This window comes from Tamandua tetradactyla, chromosome 13 (assembly GCF_023851605.1).
Source record: "Tamandua tetradactyla isolate mTamTet1 chromosome 13, mTamTet1.pri, whole genome shotgun sequence".
Lineage (NCBI taxonomy): Eukaryota > Metazoa > Chordata > Mammalia > Pilosa > Myrmecophagidae > Tamandua > Tamandua tetradactyla.
Window position 1 is genome coordinate 73968219 of NC_135339.1, and position 20089 is coordinate 73988307.

Here is a 20089-nt window from a genome sequence, read left to right on the forward strand (position 1 = left end):
GAATATATATATTTATAAAATATTAAAAGTTTAATATTGCTAATATTAAAAGTTCTCATAAATCAATAAAAATTATAAACAATCAAAGGGAAATTAAATAATAGATACAAATAACTGTGACCAAAAACAAAGTATTTAGTTTTCTATTGAGGGAGGGGACCTCTCTCCTCTATGCCACATTATCTCCTCAATTGTTCTAAAGTGCTTAAAACAATGACTGACATATAATTCATGTTTATCAAGAGTGAAGTTATTCTTATTTTGTCTTCTTTGAGTTTTAATTTCCCTGACTTTTTCACTCTAATTGATTTTCCATTCTCCATCTCTTTTTCTGCAATAGCATATGCTCCTTTTTTTAGAAAGACTTTTATTCAAAACCAAAGACATTTCGTGTGAGTTTTTAGCAAAATCCTATTTCATATTTATTGTTTTTAATTAAGGATGATTTTCTCTTGATGTGTTGCTGCAGCCCAAACTAATTCACTTCCTTCCCACGTTCAGTTGTGTGTGATCTGCTGAAAACAAGTGAGTAACATTTCAATCTAGTGGGTGGGTAAAGATGGGTACTTAGCATTTTCATCAGGAATTCCATCCTCAGTGTAACAGACAAAATTATTATGCTTTCAGGAACTTAGAGTAATTGCCCTGAGCAAAAAGCAGAATTTCTCACTTGCTGATGAAAATACTGTAGTCTTAAGGTCTCTAAATTCACCTGAGTGTCACCTTTGCACTTGTAAATAGTACTTGAAAAAAAAACTGTGCACAGGTAGATAGAGGTAAAAGAAAAATCACAGTCTTGGAGAAGCCATGACTACATGAAGACAGCTTAAAAAGAACTGTGAGGTAAAGTTTTTTTTCTCTTGTACTGAAAAAGTTAATGGGGAAAAAATAATCCTCTAAGGAAATGGATTACTTGCTCTTAATTTTGTCACCAGAAAACAAGTTTGAGAGAACCACAGGAGTTAGCACTGAACCCTCAAATTATCACTCCTTCCCCAAACGCCAGAGCCTATGGTTGAAGGTCTATTGGGAAACCCACTGAAAGCCCTAAGAACATCTCCAATTTAGACCTATAGAGGTCTAAAGGTCCTCTAGAACTTGTTCCTCTTCCTATGCTCCCTGCAGCTTCACAAACACTGAACCCCAAGCCAAAAAGTCCTCTTAGATTCTTCCCTCCCCTCTCCTGCTCCACCTGCTATGGAGTCCTGAAAGGTTTGCCTCCAAGAAATTTCTCAAATCTCTCTAGACTGTCAGTTTTTGCTAACACATCTTTAGTTTAGGTCCTTATTTCTCTGCATGTCTCTTCTTCCAGATTATCCCTGTGTCAGTTTGAAACTGTTGTATACCCAAGAAAAGCCATTTTCTTTCATCTTTTCAATATTGCTGGGTGGGATCTTTTTTATTAAGTTGTTTCCATGGAGATGTGACCCACCCAGTTATGGGTGGGACCTGCTGATTAGGTAGTTTCCATGAAGATGTGTCTCCACCCATTCAAGATGGGGTCACTTACTGGAGTCTTTTAAGAAGGAACCATTTTGGAAAGAGCCAACAGAACCCACACAGCCAGAGACAACTGGAGACACTATAAGGAAAATGCCCACAGGGAAATCCTTTGAAATGAGAAGGCAGAGACCCTTGTAACTGCCAGCCACGTGCCTTCCCAGCTGATAGATGTTTCAAACTCACTGGCCTTTCTTGAACCATGAAGTCTTTCTCTGGATGCCTTAGTTTGACATTTTTATAGCTTTAGAAACATAAACCTGCAATGTAATAAATCCCCTTCTTAAAAGCCATTATATTTCTGGTATATTGCATTCCAGCAGCTTTAACAAACTAAAACAATCCCCCTAAAATCCCTTTTTTATAAGTCATTCCACTCTACCCCCACCCAAATGCAAGTCCAACCATGCGCTCTCTTCAGTGAAATTGGGTAACTTTCTATTTCTATTCTATAATGTGATCTAAGGATCTTAATAACTCTTTCCAAGCTCTTGGCTTGGCAATCACTGTCCTCCACAACCTGCATCCTATACCCTATGCCAGCTTCATCCCTCTCCACTGTCTTCCTCACAATGTATTCTCCAGTCTCCACACACTGTTTGAGGTACTATAGCCATACAATGATTTACTTTGCTCATGGAGAAACCTGTGCCTACAGCACAAACCTTTTTCATGTGGTCAAATCCCATCATCCTTCAATGTTACCCAAACCTAATCCCAGCTTAAGTTCTCCTGTTGTCCCTACTCTTACTTTTGCTACAGCACCTATTACATAACATTGGAGTAGCCCATTCATTTGTCTGCTTTCCCCAGTAGAATATTAACTACCAGAAGGAACCTGTCTTCATTATCCTTGTCTTATCAACTGCTGACGCAAATGTGTCCTCCATAGGAAATGAACAATTACTTATTAAACATAATTGAACTAGGTCAGCATCTCATCCTTAGCAAATATTTATAAGGCATTTGAATATGGAATGGTTTTACATCCTTGTAAAGCTGAGTTCTCCGTATATGTTCAAGGCAGTCCTGACTTCCCTAGAGGCACTTTCCTTCTAAAGGAATATCACTTATGAGACGTTGTCTATATTCCTGATTCTTCAACCTGGCTACACATTAGAAGTACCTGGAGAGTTCTTAAGAAATTCCTATGCCAGTTGCAATCCCAGGCAAGTAAAACCAGAATCCATGTTATTTTTCAACAGGCTAGCCAGATGATGATAACGTGCAGTCACAGCTAAGAACCACAGGTCTAAATACAAAGTGAAATGGAGGGTGACTAGACTCCAGCTAGTATGCCTTTAGTCCTTATACTGGGCTCTGAGCTACAAGGGCCCCATCCTTTGGAGTGCCTTTCTCAAATCGTCCAGGTCCCACTAGGATGGCTACAATCATGGACCCAGGTCACCCCCATTTGGATCCCTCTTAGACCCTCTCCCTTCACATGAGACTGATCAATGCCAAAAGGGACTATATAACTAACATCTATTGGATCACCCCAGGGTCTAGGTCCAGCTCTCTATATCCAGGACAAAGGTCTGGCAAGTAGATCACTCCCACTGGTTCTTTTACCAGCTACTGTAAGGTTGGGCCACCAAAATGGTGCAGACATGCTGATTTGGGGTGACTCACTCATTTAAAATCAAGAATGAGTTCAGGGCTCTTGGCTACCAGAGGGTCCACTCCCAAGCGGGCCTGGTATATGTTGGCTCTTCTCATTTTGATCGTGGTGCTACCTCCCAGTCTGCAAGACCCAAGAGTGGCAGAGGAAGCAGTAGGAATCCTTTACCCTGAGCACAAGCTGCTGCTGGCACCCAGAGTGGTCACCCTACCTCTTCTGCAGGCTCTATGTCAATTATCAGGCAGTCTTCCAGAAGTGGCCATGCCTATCTCCTCTGAGGGCTTTAGAGACTGTTGCTCTGCAAAAGCTATGGGTACCTCTAGTTGATGTCTTCTCTTGCATCGTGTGTTGGTTTGAAACTTGTGTACCCCAGAAAAGCCATGTTTTATAATCCTGATTCAATATTGTTGCATGGGATCTTTTTGATTAACTTGTTTCCATGGAGTTGTGACCCATGCAGTTCTGGATGGGACCTGTTGATTAGGTAGTTTCCTTGGAGATGCATCTCCACCAATTCAAGGTGAGTCACTTACTAGAGTCCTTTAAGAGGGAACTATTTTGGAAAAAGTTTGAGTGTCAACACCAAGAAAGATATGTGGAGACACAGAAATAAGACGTCCCCCACCCTGGGAAGCTATTTGAAACCAGAAGCCAAAGGACGACAGACACCAGCCACATGCCTTCCCAGAATTAACCTTTCTTGAGTCAAGGTATCTTTCTCTGGATGCCTTAGTTTGGACATTTCTATGGCCTTAGAACTATAAACTTGTAACTTAACAAATTCCCTTTATAAAAGCCAACCCATGGGGGTGCAAGGGAAGTTCAGTGGTAGAATTCTCACCTGCCATGCGAGAGACCTGGGTTCGATTCCTAGTCCATGTACTTCCCAAAAAACAAACAAGCAAAACAATCAAACAAATTCAAGGTGAGTCATGTATCCTGTACTTCCCAAAAAACAAAAACAAACAAGAAAAAGAAATTCAGCAAAAGATGCTGCAATAACAGTGTGCTGGTTTGAAAGGAAGTATGCCCCCTAAGAAAAGCCATGTTTTAATATAAGTCCCATTTCATAAAGGTAGAATCATCCCTATTCAATACTGTATATTTGAAACTGTAATGAGATCATCTCCCTGATTGATGTGGTTTAGTCAAGAGTGGTTGTTAAACTGGATTAAGGGACAACATGTCTCCACCCATTTGGGTGGGTATTGATTGGTTTACTGGAGTCCTATAAAAGAGGAAACATTTTGGAGAAATAGATTCAGAGAGATTCGGAGAGAGCAGAGGATGCTGCAGCACCACAAAGCAGAGAGTCCACCAGCCAGTGACCTTTGGAGATGAAGAAGGAAAATGCCTCCCAGGGAGCTTCATGAAACAGGAAGCCAGGAGACAAAGCTAGCAGATGACGCCGTATTCGCCATGTGCCCTTCCAGCTGAGAGAGAAGCCCTGACTGTGTTCGCCATGTGCCGTCTCACTTGAGAGAGAAACCCTGAACTTCATTGGCCTTCTTGAACCAAGGTATCTTTCCCTGGATGCCTTTGATTGGACATTTTTATAGACTTGTTTTAATTGGGACATTTTCTTGGCCTTAGATCTGTAAACTAGCAACTCATTAAATCACCCCTTTTAAAAGCCATTCCATTTCTGGTATATTGCATTCCAGCAGCTAGCAAACCAGAACAAACAGGATACTCACATGGAAAAATAATGAAATGTGAACCTGCTACACAGCATTAAAAAAAAAAAAAAAAGCCAACCCATTTCTGGTGTATTACATTTCTATCAGCATTAACAAACCGAAACACTTCTCATTTACAAAATATTATTGTACTCTCTCAGGTCAGTCATAAGTTATAGTCATGCCAGACCATGAATGGATATTCCTTGCATAAATGGGGCCAGTTCTCTCAGTCCACCAATGGGCTCCTTGCTAGCAGAAGTGTATGGAAGGCTGGGGCACAGTCAGCATTAAAAGAGATCACTTTCCAGGAATTCAGTGACTGAAGTAGAATTGGAAGATGTGTTGTTCTGTGTCTATAATACAGAATTCTCAATGGTAAGCTTAACATCTTCCACATTTTCCTGAATACACTGGGTAAGACCTGCATTTGTGGGCATCTTTAATGAAACATGGGAACAATTTTTAAGAGAGACCTTGGAAGCCAGTGTTCACAGGCAGCAAGATGGATGATGCAGTGTCGGGGGTAATGACATAATCAGAATTTAATTAGTATTAGGAAACTTCAGAGGCAAGAAGGCCCAGATTGTTTCAATACAAACAGGTTCCATAGAACTATGGCATTGTGAGAAATAACAGCGAGGCTATCTTTTTCTCTCAGTGGGAGTGATGATACTAATCAGGAATGCTTCATCTGACAATAAAAAAACATGAGCAAATGGTTCCTGGACTTGAACATGAAGAGGTGGTGTCTGGATACTGCAAAGAATCTTCATGCACTGACTGGGTGATAAATACACACCCAAGAAACTCTTTCCCACCCATTATCCTAATTTTTATCCAGAAATCACTATACCACATATGGGCTTATGAATTTGGTTACACACTCTTTTTTTTTTGCATGGGTGGGCGTTGGAAATCAAACCCGGGTCTCCGACATGGCAGGCGAGAACTCTGCCTGCTGAGCCACTGTGGCCCACCCTACACACTTTTAAATCAGTTTTTTATTTAGCCCTGTCCCCAGATTAGTCAATAGGGGGAAGAAACATACATTTTAAGGAAGTTGGATTTTAATATATCCCATTACATTTTCCTTAAATCTCATGAACAACCCTGAGCTGTGTTCTTCCCATTGAAGAATATGAATGCCTGGGATTCTGTGAGTAGGAAAGAGAGGACAGATTATTCATTCATCTTTGTGTTGCCAGTAAAAGAGTCCCTGACACACAGCAGGTGTTCAAATAAATGTTTTCTCAGTGAATAGTGGCCTTAATTGTACCCTTGATTTTGTTCAATGATATCCCACATACTTATGTTCATGAGACATCTCTGAATGTTTTTTATCTCTTACCCAAGTGCAGACTTTTGAGTTTAGTGAGTATAAAGTAGCTCATCAGCCAGGAAACATCTCCTGAGCCCTACCATGTATTAGGCTCTGAGGAATAAGGATGTAAAGGAAAATCATTGTTCTCTGATCTTAAAACTCAGCATAAGAAATCAGACATGATTTATAAAGAGCATGTTAAGAGCTGAAATAGACGCTTGAACAAAATCTAAAATCTCAAGGAAGTGTGAGAGGAAGGCTGGGAGAAGTGACTTCTAAAGGTGGACTTGAAAGAGAAGTGAGATCTCACCAGGCAGGAGCAAGAGAGAAAGGATATCTCTCTAGAACTTAAATCATGGTATGTAACTCCCCTCCTTTTGTATTCCAGTGACTTCCCATTACTTTCCTGATAAAATCCAAATGCTTCCCACTGCCTCCAAGAGTCTAAAGGTCAGGGTCCTGCCTGCCTCTTTGACCTCATCTCATGTCACTTTCTGTCTCAGTCATATATTCCATTCACACTGCTCATCTTGCTATGTTTTGGGCACACAACCTTTCTCCTGCCTCATAGCCTTTGCATTTGCTTTCCTTCTGCCTGGAACACATTTATCCCAGTTCTTTTGTATGACTCAGGTCTCGTTTCCAATGCCATCTCATTAGAAACATCTTCCCTGATCACCCATTTGAAACTAGCCTCCTTTCCTCACCCCCTTACTCTCCCATTATACTCCATTTGTACCTCAGAGTACTTTTCTAAAACTGTGTCATATGCACATATATATTTATTTTGTTTTTTATTAGGTCTTGAGCATTACAATTTAAGTTCCAGGAGACAGAGACCTTAAATATCTTGTTCACTGCTGTACGTTCAGCTTAAAAGAGTGTCTAGCATATCATAGATTCTTGGTAAATATTTTTTTAATGAATTAATAACAAAGGGGTGCATGATCAAAGCCAGAGGTGTCAAAGCTGCATGTGGATAGATTATGGAATGTCCGTGGGAAAATCTGGAGCTCGGAAAGTAGTTTTGACTAAGGTAGATGAAGGTATTTGAACGATATAGAAGGTATTTGAATGCTAAGGGGGTTTTAACATGATCACGAGGAATAGGAAACCAAAAAATATGTGTAAATTCTTTATTGTAATAACATATGTACAACTTGAAATTTTCCAATTTAACCACTTTCAAGTGTACAATTCAGTAGTTTTGAAAACATTCTGAATATTGTGCTACCATCACCAATATCCTTTGCTCCAATTTTTCGATCACCTCAAACAGAAACTCTGTGCCTATTAAACAATAACTTCCCCTTACCCCCTGACCCCTAGTAACATGTAATCTACTATTTGTCTCTATAAATTTGCATATTCTAGTTATTTCATATAAGTGAGACCATACAATATTTGTGTCTGGCTTATTTCACTAAACATGATGTCTTCAAGGTTCATCCGTGCTACAGCATGTATTAGAACTTCCAAAAATATTTTGGGACGAGGAAACAATAATTAGATGCACGTTTCAGGGGGACAATTTCACGGGAATGCTAAAAGTGGTTTTGCGGGGGTTATAAAACTGCAAACAAAGAGAACAGTTAGAAGCCAGAAATCCAGATTAAGAGCAACCAAACAAAGCGGCAGATGGAAGAAAGACAAGATGATTGATATGAGAGGCATAAGGGAAGTAGAACAACTCACCGGTTGATTGTTCAGAATGAGAAAGCTGGAGAGAATAAAATGGTGGGCACTAACTAGATACAAAATAGAGGCTTGATACATAATTAAATTAATGACCTGGGTGATTTTGTATGTGGTGGTTCAATTGACCACATTAAATACGTGAGGGCATCTGCTAATTGGTGGTGGAGGAGATAATAAGTGCAGCTATGGATCTGTTAGATTTGAGTTTTGTGTAGCGTATTCAAGTACATCTGGCCAAGATGTGAAGTATAGGAGAGAGGCTAGGGCTGGAAATATGAATGGATGGTCACCTTCTGGAGGTAATTTCTCAAAGGTAGTGAGAGAAGATAATTGATTCTTGATATTGCTTATTGGGTACACATAAGCAAGAAGTAGTTGGAGCCTCTGAGAAGATGATGGAATAGGATAGGCTGGGTTCACCCCTGCTCCATGGAACAACTAGAATGTCTGGGACGCACAGTGGTTCTGGAGGGAATGACCAGAGAAGGTCTTCTGCACTCTATGGGAAGGTCCTTGAAGAAAAAGCAGAGAAATTGGGACAGAAAGAACAGGATGAGTGTTCTCAGCTGTGACTCACCTGGGGCAAGCAGTGGCATGCAGGAAGGAGTAGACCTTGAAGGAGCCACCATGCTCATTCATTCCTGCTTGCCTCCACAGCTAGCTTGGGAGGGTTTTCTCTCAACTCCACAATCAGGAGCGCCCATGGGGAAACCAGAATCCAGCAGACTTAGTTTGCCTGTGTGCAGAAACCTTCAAGCCAGTGCACAGTGCATGACCTGACCCCTGGGGCAAGCCACTGTTGGTGCCTGATTTTTGGCAGAGACTAGAGGGCCCTCCTGAAGAGGCAGAGTGGAGCTGTTCTGAAAATTGGCTGGCAAAAGAGACATCAGACCCATAACTTCACCTTCCCCATGGCGGCCTGGAGCCCTCAGGTGTGCACAGGTGGAGTGACATGGATGAGGAAGCAAGCCAAGCTGCACTGAAATGCGGGCATTTCCATGTTGGCTGAGAGCAGGGAGAATTGAAATACTCAGTCCCACAGCCCAATGTCATTCAAAGTGGGATCCTGGGAACCACTAGACTCATCATGCCCATAAGCAGATTCTCTGCCGAGGTACACATTGCCTACCCCCAAGTACTGGGGTTGGCAGCTTTCAGCATACAACAAAACCAGCAGCCTTGGCTGGAATTGTACAGGGTCTCCATCCTACTCAGCCAACAGTTGCAGTCTGGGAGAGGTGGATTTGAGGGGAAGATGTGGCCCAAGGGCACCATCTGCTGGGAAGACATGGAAAGTGCAGTCAGGCAAACTATATCTGCCTAGCTTTCAACAGATCTTCAAGTAGGGTTGCATCTCTTGCAGGCCTTGGTTTGGTGGGAAATTACTGACAAATCAGGTGCAAAAGGAAATCTTCAACACAAATCCAAACAAACCTTACACAAATGAAGGAAATTAACTTTCAAAATATTCATTAAGATAATCAAATACCTCAAAGCCAACAGAAAATCACAAAGCATGTGAAGATGCAGGCACATATGGCCCAGTCAAATGACCAAATTAAAACACCCAGAAGAGGGCAGGCAACAGTGGCTCCGTGGCAGAGTTCTTGCCTGCCATGCCAGAGACCTGGGTTCAGTTCTCAGAGCCTGCCCATGAGGGAAAAATAACACCAGAAGAGACACAGAATGTGGAACAACTAATCAAAGACATTCATACAAATCTCCTAAATAAATCAGTGGGATGGCTAATAATATAAAGCATATCAAGAAGACACTAGAAGAGCATAAAGAAAAATTTGAAGAAGTAAACAGAAAGATAGATCTCACAGAGATGAAAGCTACTGTAGACAAAATTTAAAATATACTAGAGACACACAACAGCAGATTTGAAGAGGCAGAAGAAAGAATAAGTGAACTAGAGGACAGGACAATTGAATTCTAATGCATGAAAGGACAAACGGCAAAGAAGATGGAAAAATTGGAGTTGGATCTCAGGGAAATGATGAACAACCTGAAGTGTTATAAGAATAATTGATGTCCCAGGAGAAAAGAAGAGTAAAGGGCTTGGAAGATTGATTGAGGAGATGATGGTAGAAGCTTCCCAAAGCTTATAAAAGATATAAAAATATAAATCAAAGAATCCAAATGAACCCCAAACAGAATAAATCCAGAGACCCATTTCGAGACACACTAGAGAAGCGGAAAAACCTGAATGCACAAGAGAAGAACAATTCACCATATGTAAGGGAAGCCACATAAAACTAACTTTAGACTATTCAACAGGCACCATGGAGGCAAGAATTCAGTAGTATAATATATTTAAGATCCTGAAAGGGAAATACTTCCAGCCTAGAATTCTTTATCCAACAAGGTTGTCTTTCAAAAGTGAGGGAGATATTAAAATTTTCACAGACAAACAAAAGCTGAGAGAATTTATTAACAACATACCTACCCTACAAGAAATACTAAAGTGAATCCTATCATCTAAAAAAAAAAAAAAAAAGACAGAAGAGAGAGCTCTAGAGGAGGGCACAGAATTGAAAAGTATCAGTCAGGATAACTTAATGGATAAAAAGAGAGAGAGGGAAAATAATACATAGATCTGACAAATAAAAACCAAAGGATAAGATGGTAGATTCAAGAATTGCCTTTATAGTAATAACTTTGAATGCTAGTGGATGAAACTCACCAAATAAAAGATAACAGAATGGATTTTAAAATATGATCCATCTACATGCTATTTACAAGAGATTCATCTTAGACCCAAGGATACAAATATTTTGAAAGTGAAAAGATGGAAAAAGATGTTCCATGGAAGCTGTAACCGAAAGAAAGCAGAAGTAGTTATACTAATATCAGACAAAATGGATTTTAAATGCAAACTGTTATAAGAGATAAGGAAGGACACAACATAGTAATAAAAGGGACAATTCATCAAGAAGAAATAGCAATCATAAATGTTTATGCTCCCAATCGAGGTACTCCAAAGTACATGAGGCAAACATTGGCAAAACTGAAGGGAGCTATAGATATCTCAATAATAATGATGGGAGACTTCAATACACCACTCTCCTTCATAAATAGAACAACCAGACAGAGGCTCAATTAGGAAATAGAGAATCTAAGCAATGTGATAAGTGAATTAGACCTAACAGACATATATAGATCATTACACTCCAAAGCATCAGTATGTACATTCTTCTCTAATGCTCATGAAACATTCTCCAGGACAGATCATATACTGGGGCACAAAACAGGCCTTAATAAATGTAAAGATATTGAAATTATTCAAAGCACTTTCTCTAAGTAAAATAGAATGAAGCTGAAAACCAATAATCACCAAAGAACCAGAACTTTCACAAATATATGGAGATTAAATACCACTCTTACACAATCAGTGAGTCAGAGAAGAAATTGTGAGAGAAATCAGTTAATATCTGGAGATGAATGAAAATAATACAACATATCAGAACTTATGGGATGCAGCAGAGGTATTTATGGCCCTAAATGCCTATATCTAAAAAGAAGAAAGAGCAAAAATTGAAAACTTAACTGCTCACTTGGAGGAACTAGAGAAAGATCAGCAAACTAACCCCAAAGCAACTAGAAGAAGAGAAATATCAAAGATTAAAGCTAAAGTAAATTAATTGAAGAACTTAAAAAAAACAATAGAAAGAATTAATAAAAACAAAGCTTTGTTTTTTGAGAAAATCAATAAATTCAATGGACTCCTAGCCAGGCTGCCAAGAAAAAAAGAGAGGATGCAAATAAACAAATTTAGTAATGAGAGAGGGGTGTTTACCATGGACCCTGAAGAAACAAAAAACTTATAAGAGGATAATGCCAACAAACTAGGCAAGTTAGATGAAATGGACAAATTCCTAGAAACACACAACCTACACTGGATTGAAAAGAAATAGATCTCAACAAACTAATCACAAGTAAAGAGATTCAATTAGTCATTAAAATCCTATAAAGTCCAAGGCCAGATGACTTCACAAGAGAATTTTATCAAACATTCCAAAAACAACTAACACAAATATTGCTCAAACTCTTCCAAAATCTGAGGAGAAAAGAACACAAATTTTATAAAGTTAACATCACTTGAATACCAAAACTGGATGAAGATACTACAAGAAAGGAAGACTACAGGCCAATCTCCCTAATGAATATAGATGCAAAAATTCTCAACAAAATACATGCAAATTGAATCCAATGACACATTAAAAGAATTATGTATCACAACCAAGTGGAGTTTATACCAGGCGTGCAAGGGTAGTTCAATGCAAAAAAAAAAAAAAAAAAAAATCAATCAATGTAATACAATACATTAACAAATCAAAAGGAAAAATTACAGGATCATCTTGATTGATGCCGAAAAAATATTTGACAAAATTCAACATCCTTTTCTGATAAAAACACTACAAAAGGTAGAAATTGAAGGAAACTTCCTTAATATGATAAAAGGCATATATGAAAAACCCATAGCCAGCATCATACTCAATGAGAGACTGAAAGCATTCCCTCTAAGATTAGGAACAAGACAAAGCTGTCCACTGTGACCACTATTATTCAACACTGTGCTAGAAGTTCTAGCTAGAGCAATCAAGCAAGGAAAAGAAATCAGAAAGGAAGTAGTAAAATTTTCATTATTTGCAGATGACGTGATCCTATACTTGGAAAATCCTGAGAAATCTATGCCAAAGGTACTTGAGCTACTAAATAAATTCAGCAATGCAGCAGGATAAAAGATTAATGTGCAAAAATCAGTAATGTTTCTGTACACAAGTAATGACCTGAGAAGACAATTAAGGGAAAAAAAATCCATTCAAAATAGCAACTAAAGGAATCAAGTATCTAGGAATAAATTTAACCAGGGATGTAAAGGACCTGTAGACAGGAAACCATAAAACATTGCTAAAAGAACTCAAAGATCTAAATCGTTGGAAAGACATTCCATGGGTAGGAAGGTAAAACATCATTAAAATGTTATTCTACCCAAAATGATCTAACAATTCAATGCAATACCAATCAAAATTCCAACAACTTACTTTGAAGACTTGGAAAAGCTAGTTATCAAATTTACTGGAAGAGAAAGAGAACTTGAATAGCCAAAAATATCCTAAAAAAGAAGAACGGGGCCATGGTGGCTCAGCAGGCAAGAATGCTTGAGAGGACCTGGGTTTGATTCCCAGTGCCTGCCCATGTAAAAAAAAAAAAAAAAAAGAAGAAAAGAATGAAGTGGGAAGACTAACATTTTCTGAATTTAAAGTTTATTATAAAGCCTCAGTGTTTAAAACAGCATAGTACTGGATCAAAGATAGACATGTTGATCAATAGAATCAAAATGAGAGTGCAGAAACAGATCAGCAAATCTATGCCTTATCTTCAACAAGGCTTCCAAATCTACTGAATCAGTACAAAACAGTCTCTCAATAAATGGGGTTGGGAAAATTGGGTATCAGTAGCCAAAAGAATGAAAGAGGACCCCTAACATAAACTCTATACAAAAATTATCTCAAAGTGACTAAAGGCAGAGAGGTTTGCTATGTCTAGAACCTAGGCACAGGTAACACATATTCCGCATCAACCTCTCTGGGTGGCTCATTTGGGCAGCCCAGGCCCCTGAGGTCTGGAGCAGAAGCAAGGCCTTGAAATTCTGTATCGCTTATTATAATACTGGAATACATCTCAGACTATGATGGGCTCATAGTTAAAAAGTACTTGTAGAGTCTCTTGATGGTCCAAAAGGGAAAATATATATAGTTCCATATGTATATATATATATATGAAACTATCAAACTCTCCCATCTGGGAAATCCCAAGTAACTTCTCATCCATTGGGGATTCCCAAGAAAATAGGCTTAGATTTTGAGGATTGCCCTTATGAAGCATATTTCTGTAGGGGAGAAGCTAAGACTATCCACAATGAGGGCTAAGAGTTGCTTCCAGGAAGCCTCTTTCTTGTTGAGATGTGGCCACTCTCTCTTTAAGCCCACTCTGCTCGGAAAAGCGTTGCCCTTCCTACTACATGGCATAAGCCATTCACGAGTGAAAATCTCCCTGACCACATGGGGTGTGACTCCCAGGGATGAGTCTGGCCCTGGCATTGTGAGATCGACAATACCTTCCTCACCGAAAGGGGGAAAAGAGGTATAATAAAATAAGGCATTAGTGGCCAAGAGAGGTCCAATGGAGTAAAGAGGCTATTCTGGAGGCTATTCTTCTATAAGCTTCAGTTAGATAGTGCTAATTACCATGTTTTGCTAAACCCCAATCAACATCACTCTGTTGACTCTTAAGAACACCTAGGGCTCAAACTGAGACTCTATAATGGTTTCATGCACCAAGTTTGCCTTCCTGGAACATATAATTCCCAAAGAATTCCAAGGTCAGATAAATCCTGAAACTCAGAGGGTCCAGCCTCTCCAAGATTATCAATTAATTTCATCCCCCGTTCTTTTAGTGTGGACACCCTTTCTCAACATGAAAAAGTCAGAATGGGCATTGCCCAAATATATCTATAGATTGGGAGAAGGATTAAAGGAGAAGGAGGAGGTATAACAGAGAAAATGGGATTTAACAAATGAGTACAGCTGCTGAATCACTATATTAATATTCCTTCTAGCCTCCAGTGTTTTGGAACAGCTAGAAGGAAAAATCTGAGATGATGGAATGGTAGCCAATGACAAACTGGCAGTTGTTGTGTAACTACTTATTTTTTGTTTGGTTGGTTTTGTTTCTTTTTCTGGAGTAAGGAAAATGTTCTAAAAGATGATCATGGTGATGAATGTGCAACTATGTAACTATTTCTTGAATTGTGCTTTGAAAAGTACTGCTTTTTTTCTTTCTTTGTTTTGTGTATATATTATATTTTACAATAAAGAACATTCAAAATTAACTCAAAGTGGATCAAAGACCTTCCAGTACCATAAAACTCCTAGAAGAAAATGTAGGGAAACATCTACAAGACCTATTAATAGGAGGTAGCTTCTTAAACTTTCCACTTAGAGCACAAGCAACAAAAGAAAAAAATAGGTAAATGTGAACTGCTCAAAATCAAATGCTTCTGTACCTCAAGAACTTTGTCAAAAAGGTGGGAGGGGCAAGGTTAGTTTAGTGGTAGAATTCCTGCTTGCCATGAGGAAGACCCAGATTCAATTTCTGGCCCATGCATTTCCCCAAAACAAACAAGCAAACAAACAAATGAAAAACCAAACAAAAAAATTCAACAGATGGTGCTGCAATAAGGGGATATAAAATGTGATCCCTGCCATACAGCATACAAAGAAAAAAAAATTGGCAGCAGCCAATTCAATGACAGAAAATATTTGGAAACTACATAGCTGATAAGGGTTTGATATCCAGTATATATATATATATATAATATATATACATATATATATCCATTTTATATATATAAAGAAATCATAAAACTCAACCACAAAAAAACAAACAACCCAATTATAAAATGGGCAAAGGATATGAATAGACATTTTTTTGAAGAGCAAATATAAATGCCTAAAAATCACATGAAGAGATGTCATCTTCATTAGCTGTAAGGGAAATGCAAATCAAAACGACAATGAAATATCATCCCACATCTATAAGAATGACTGCTATTAAACAAACAGGAAACTACAAATATTGGGTAGGATGTTGTGAAACTGAAACTCTTATGCACTGCTGGTGGGAATATACAATGGCATAGGCATGGTGGAAGTCAATCTGAAGCTTCCTCAGAAAAGTAAATATCGAGTTGCCCTATGACTCGGCAATACCACTTCTCAGTACATACCTGGAAGAGCTGAAAGCAGTGACACAAACAGAGACTTGTACACCAACATTCACAGCAACACTAGTCACAACTGCCAAAGATGGAAACACAATCTAAGTGGCCATCAACAGACAAGTGGATTAACATAACGTGGTATATACTTATGATGGGATATTATGCAGCAGTAAGATGAAATGAAGTCCTAAAGCATATGACAATATGGATGAAACCTAAGGACATAATGCTAAGTGAAAAAAGCCGCACACAAAAGGATCAATGCTATATGATTTCACCAATATGACCCTGGTAGAGATAAACTCAGAGGCTTATAATGTAGCATAAAGGGGACCTAGAGATACACAAAGCTATAGATGAGTTAATGGTTACCTAATAAGGTTAAACTTAAATATATGGGAATGGATAGAAGTGATGTTAGTTCATTAGTAGGTGTTGCCAGTTTGAAGCTATTATGTATCCCAGAAAAGCCATTCCCTTTAACCCTCATTCAATATTGCTAGGTGAAATCTTTTTGATTGCTCCAGGGAGATATGACCCACCCAGTTGTGGGTGGGGAGTTTTGATTAGATGGCTTCCATGGAGATATGTTTCCACCCGTTCAAGGTGGGGTTGCTTCCTGGAGCCCTTTAAGAGGGAACCATTTTGGAAAAAGCTTTAGCTCAACCAGAACTAACAGAGTCCACATAGCCAGAGAACTTTGGAGATGAAGAAGGAAAATGCCCCTGGAGGACCTTCATGAAACAAGCCAGGAGAGAAGGCTAGCAGATGTCGCCATGTGTCTTTCCAGCTGAGAGAGAAACCCTGAACTTCATCAGCATTCTTGAACCAAGGTATCTTCCCCTGGATGCCTTAATTTGGATCTTTTTATAACTGTGCTTTAATTTGGGCATTTTCACAGCCTTAGAACTGTAAACTTGCAACTTAATAAATTCCCCTTTTTAAAAGCCATTCTGTTTCTAGTATATCACATACCAGCAGCTTACAAACTAGACAAGTGGGTTTATAAGTAATATTGCCATATTGAAGGTGAATATGATTAAAAGGGATTGTATAGTGCTATGTATCTCACTGGTTAACACTACAAAAGTAAATAAGTTCTTTAATGTACTACTTCAAAGGCATAAATCTTTTACAAAGATTGAATAATAGAGGTATATGGGGGGAAACTTCTTTACATGCTATGGCCTATATTTAACAGGAAGATATCACCAGTACCACAGCAATAATAAGGATAAATAATTAGTGGGGAGGGTCAAGAGTTAAGGGGAGTTTGGGATTTCTCCTTGGTGGGAGTGTGTTTATCTGTTATTTTTCTCTTTGGAGCAATGAAAATTGTCTAAAATTGGGAGTGATAATGATTGTAGAACTACTTGAGGATACTTTGAGACATGGCTTGTTTATTTTGGACATTATCCATGATGCCCAATGGATGAAAGAGGCTGAAGGGTACAATGACAGAGAAGCAGAAAGGTGAATTGTGGTGTATACATATGATGGAATATAACTCAGCTACAGAAAGGAACAAAGTCATTAGACAGACAATGGGAGAAAGGAACTTTAAGGACACAAGGACAAATATTGTATGGACTCCTTTAGAAAATACTTAAAAGAAAACTGGGACCTAGATTGTAAGCTTTTATAGCAGTCACATTTATTCCTGAGCTTAAATGTTATTTCTAGATTCTGAGATGCTGTGTTATATGTGGAATTTTCCTGGAACTTCGGGTACTTGTGTGATACCTAAGACACAGTCGGAGTTCTACAGTCTGAAAGTCAGCATCGCTACATACAGCAACTTTTAAAGAAACCAAAAAATAAATCAGAATTCAAATAGAGATAAAAATGAAGTTGATCTGGTTGGGACTAAGGTAAATCAGAACACAGAGTAAAGGATGATATTGTACGCATTTTAGAACTTCACCTACTGTATGAGACCAAAGGAAGAGAGTTTTGTTTTGTCTAAAACCTAAAGTTTCTGTAGCACACACAGTAACTCAACCTGTCTGGATAACTCATTTAAACAACCCAAACTCATAGAGTTCAGAATGGGAACAAGTGCTTGTAATTTTGTATAGCTTAATGTAATACCCAGATACAACCCAGAGTTTATTTGGACAGATAATTTAAATGTATTGGTAGAGCTCCTTGAGGGACTATAGGAAAAAATATGGAACTATTAAGCTTTCCCACCTGGGAAACCCCTGATACTCTCTCAAATGTTAGTAACTCCCAAGTTAATAAGCCAAGCACTTGATCTTGAGGCTTGCACTTAAGAAACTTATTTCAGTAGCAAGTAGCTAAGTCTATGTATAATTATGCCTTAGAGTTACTTCAAGAAGACCTCTTTTGTTGTTCAGGTGTGGCTTCTCTCTCTCTATGCTGAACTCTGCAAATAAAATCATTATCCTATCCCTACATGGGGCATGACATCCAGGGGTGAAAATCTCTCTGGCAACGTGGAAGATGACTCCCAGAGTCTGGCACTGACACCATAGGATCAACAGTGCTTCCTGACCAAAAAAAGAAGAAGAAACTTAACAAAATAAGGTATCAGTGGCTAAGAGAGTTCAAGTGCAGCCAAGAGGCTATGCTGAAGGCTTCTTTTATGCAAGCTTCAGCTAGTTATTGCTAATTGCTATCGTTTGTCAAACCCCAAACATCATTCCTGTTAACCCTAAAGAATACCCAGGGCTTTATCTGAGATTCTACAAAAGTTTCTCAACCTAAATTTACATTTCAGTAATCTAAAACCTTCAGATGGTTCCCAGGCCAGATAAGTCCTAAAACCCAGAGGTGCCAGTCTCTCTAAGAACATCAACCAGTTCCATCCCCCTATTCTACATTGTCAACACCCCTTTTTGACATGAAAAATTAGAATGGGCATAGCCCAAATATCCCTAAAGACTGGGAGAAGGATCAAAGAAGAAGGAGGAATTATAACAGAGCAGATAGAATTTAACAAATGAGTATGACTGCCGAATCATTATTTTGATATTTCCTTTTAGTTTCTAATGTCTGGGAGCAGCTAGAAGGAAAAACCTGAAATTGTGGAACTAACCCATACCAAACTCTGAAATCTATTCTATAACTATTTGCTAAAATGTAGTTTGAAATTTATTGCTTTTTTGTATAAATGTTATATTTCACAATAACAAATATTAAAAAAAAAAAAGAAGTAGTCAGAAAATTGAGAACAAGGGGAAAGGATTGAACAAAAATGGTCAGAGAGCAAGGACAAGAGGCAGGAGATAATGGTCTTAGGAATCAAGTGGTAAAGGACACATCTATTTAATCTTCTCAACCCCCTATTTGAAGGGAAAAAGTCAGGTACTTTTACCTCTATTTCACAGTGTGAAAACGAACTCTCTTTGGCATTTGAAGAGCTGGCCAGGGCTATACAAGGAACAAAGTCAGGACTCAAATCTGGGTTTTCTCACTACAAGCTCCTTAACTAAATATTGCACATAAGAGCAGGGAAGATGGTCACTTCAGTGTTGTGACTTGAAGAGGCCTCAGAGGGCTCAAATTAAACAGACAAATTTACTTCACTAACTTTCCACCTGCCTGAAATTTTCATCACCAACATCACTCTTTTCAATAAAGGTATTTTTCAGAAGGCCTTTAAAGTCACCATTTGCCAGAAAAAAAATTGTAACACATGAACACAACAGCAACATTTAATGTGACTTTCTCTCAGGAAGCCACGCTCACAGCCCATTTTCACCAAACTGCCAAAGAAGAAATAGCAAGTCATGAAGGATGCCAAAACATAAGGCAGAGAATGGGAAATACCTTTTTAGGTAGCCTGAAAATTCTCAGCAGCTGCCAATTAAGTGTGTTTCAACCAAAGCAAATAGAGGAGTGAAAAGAATCCAGGACTGGGACATGGCTAACTAGTCTATCCAGGTGGTGATCAAGTGATCTAGACTTGACTTGGCTTCTCCAGGCTGGGATCAGAGTAGGGAACCCCTATGTGAGGCAGCCCAGGCACTGAGACTCAGAGGACAAGGAAAGCTTCAACTTTCTAAGACCAAAGAGGAAGCTGCAAATATCAGGGGCCAGAGGTAGGATTGGAGCTGGGAGATCATAGAACCAAACAGAGTTGGGAATAAACATTAGAAGGTCAAGAACTGGTTAAAGGAGATTAGGGGAATGGCAAGGAAGGCTGGAGGGGGCAATGACTACAAACAAACATGAATATTTATCACTAATGCCCAAGATCCAATGGGTACATGGGGTAGCCAAAGTAGTGGACCCAGTAACATGACCACTAGCTATGTTCCCTTGGAAAAGACACTTTGCTTTCTGAACCTCACATTGTTTGTCCATAAAAATGGCACTTTAACTGCATCATTTCTAAGACTTTCTCCAGGTTTAAAATCAAATGAATTTCTTCTGCATTGTTGAGGTCAGAGCTACTTTTAACTCAAACCCAAAAGCAAACTCACATTCAAGATCTTTTAAAAATTCCA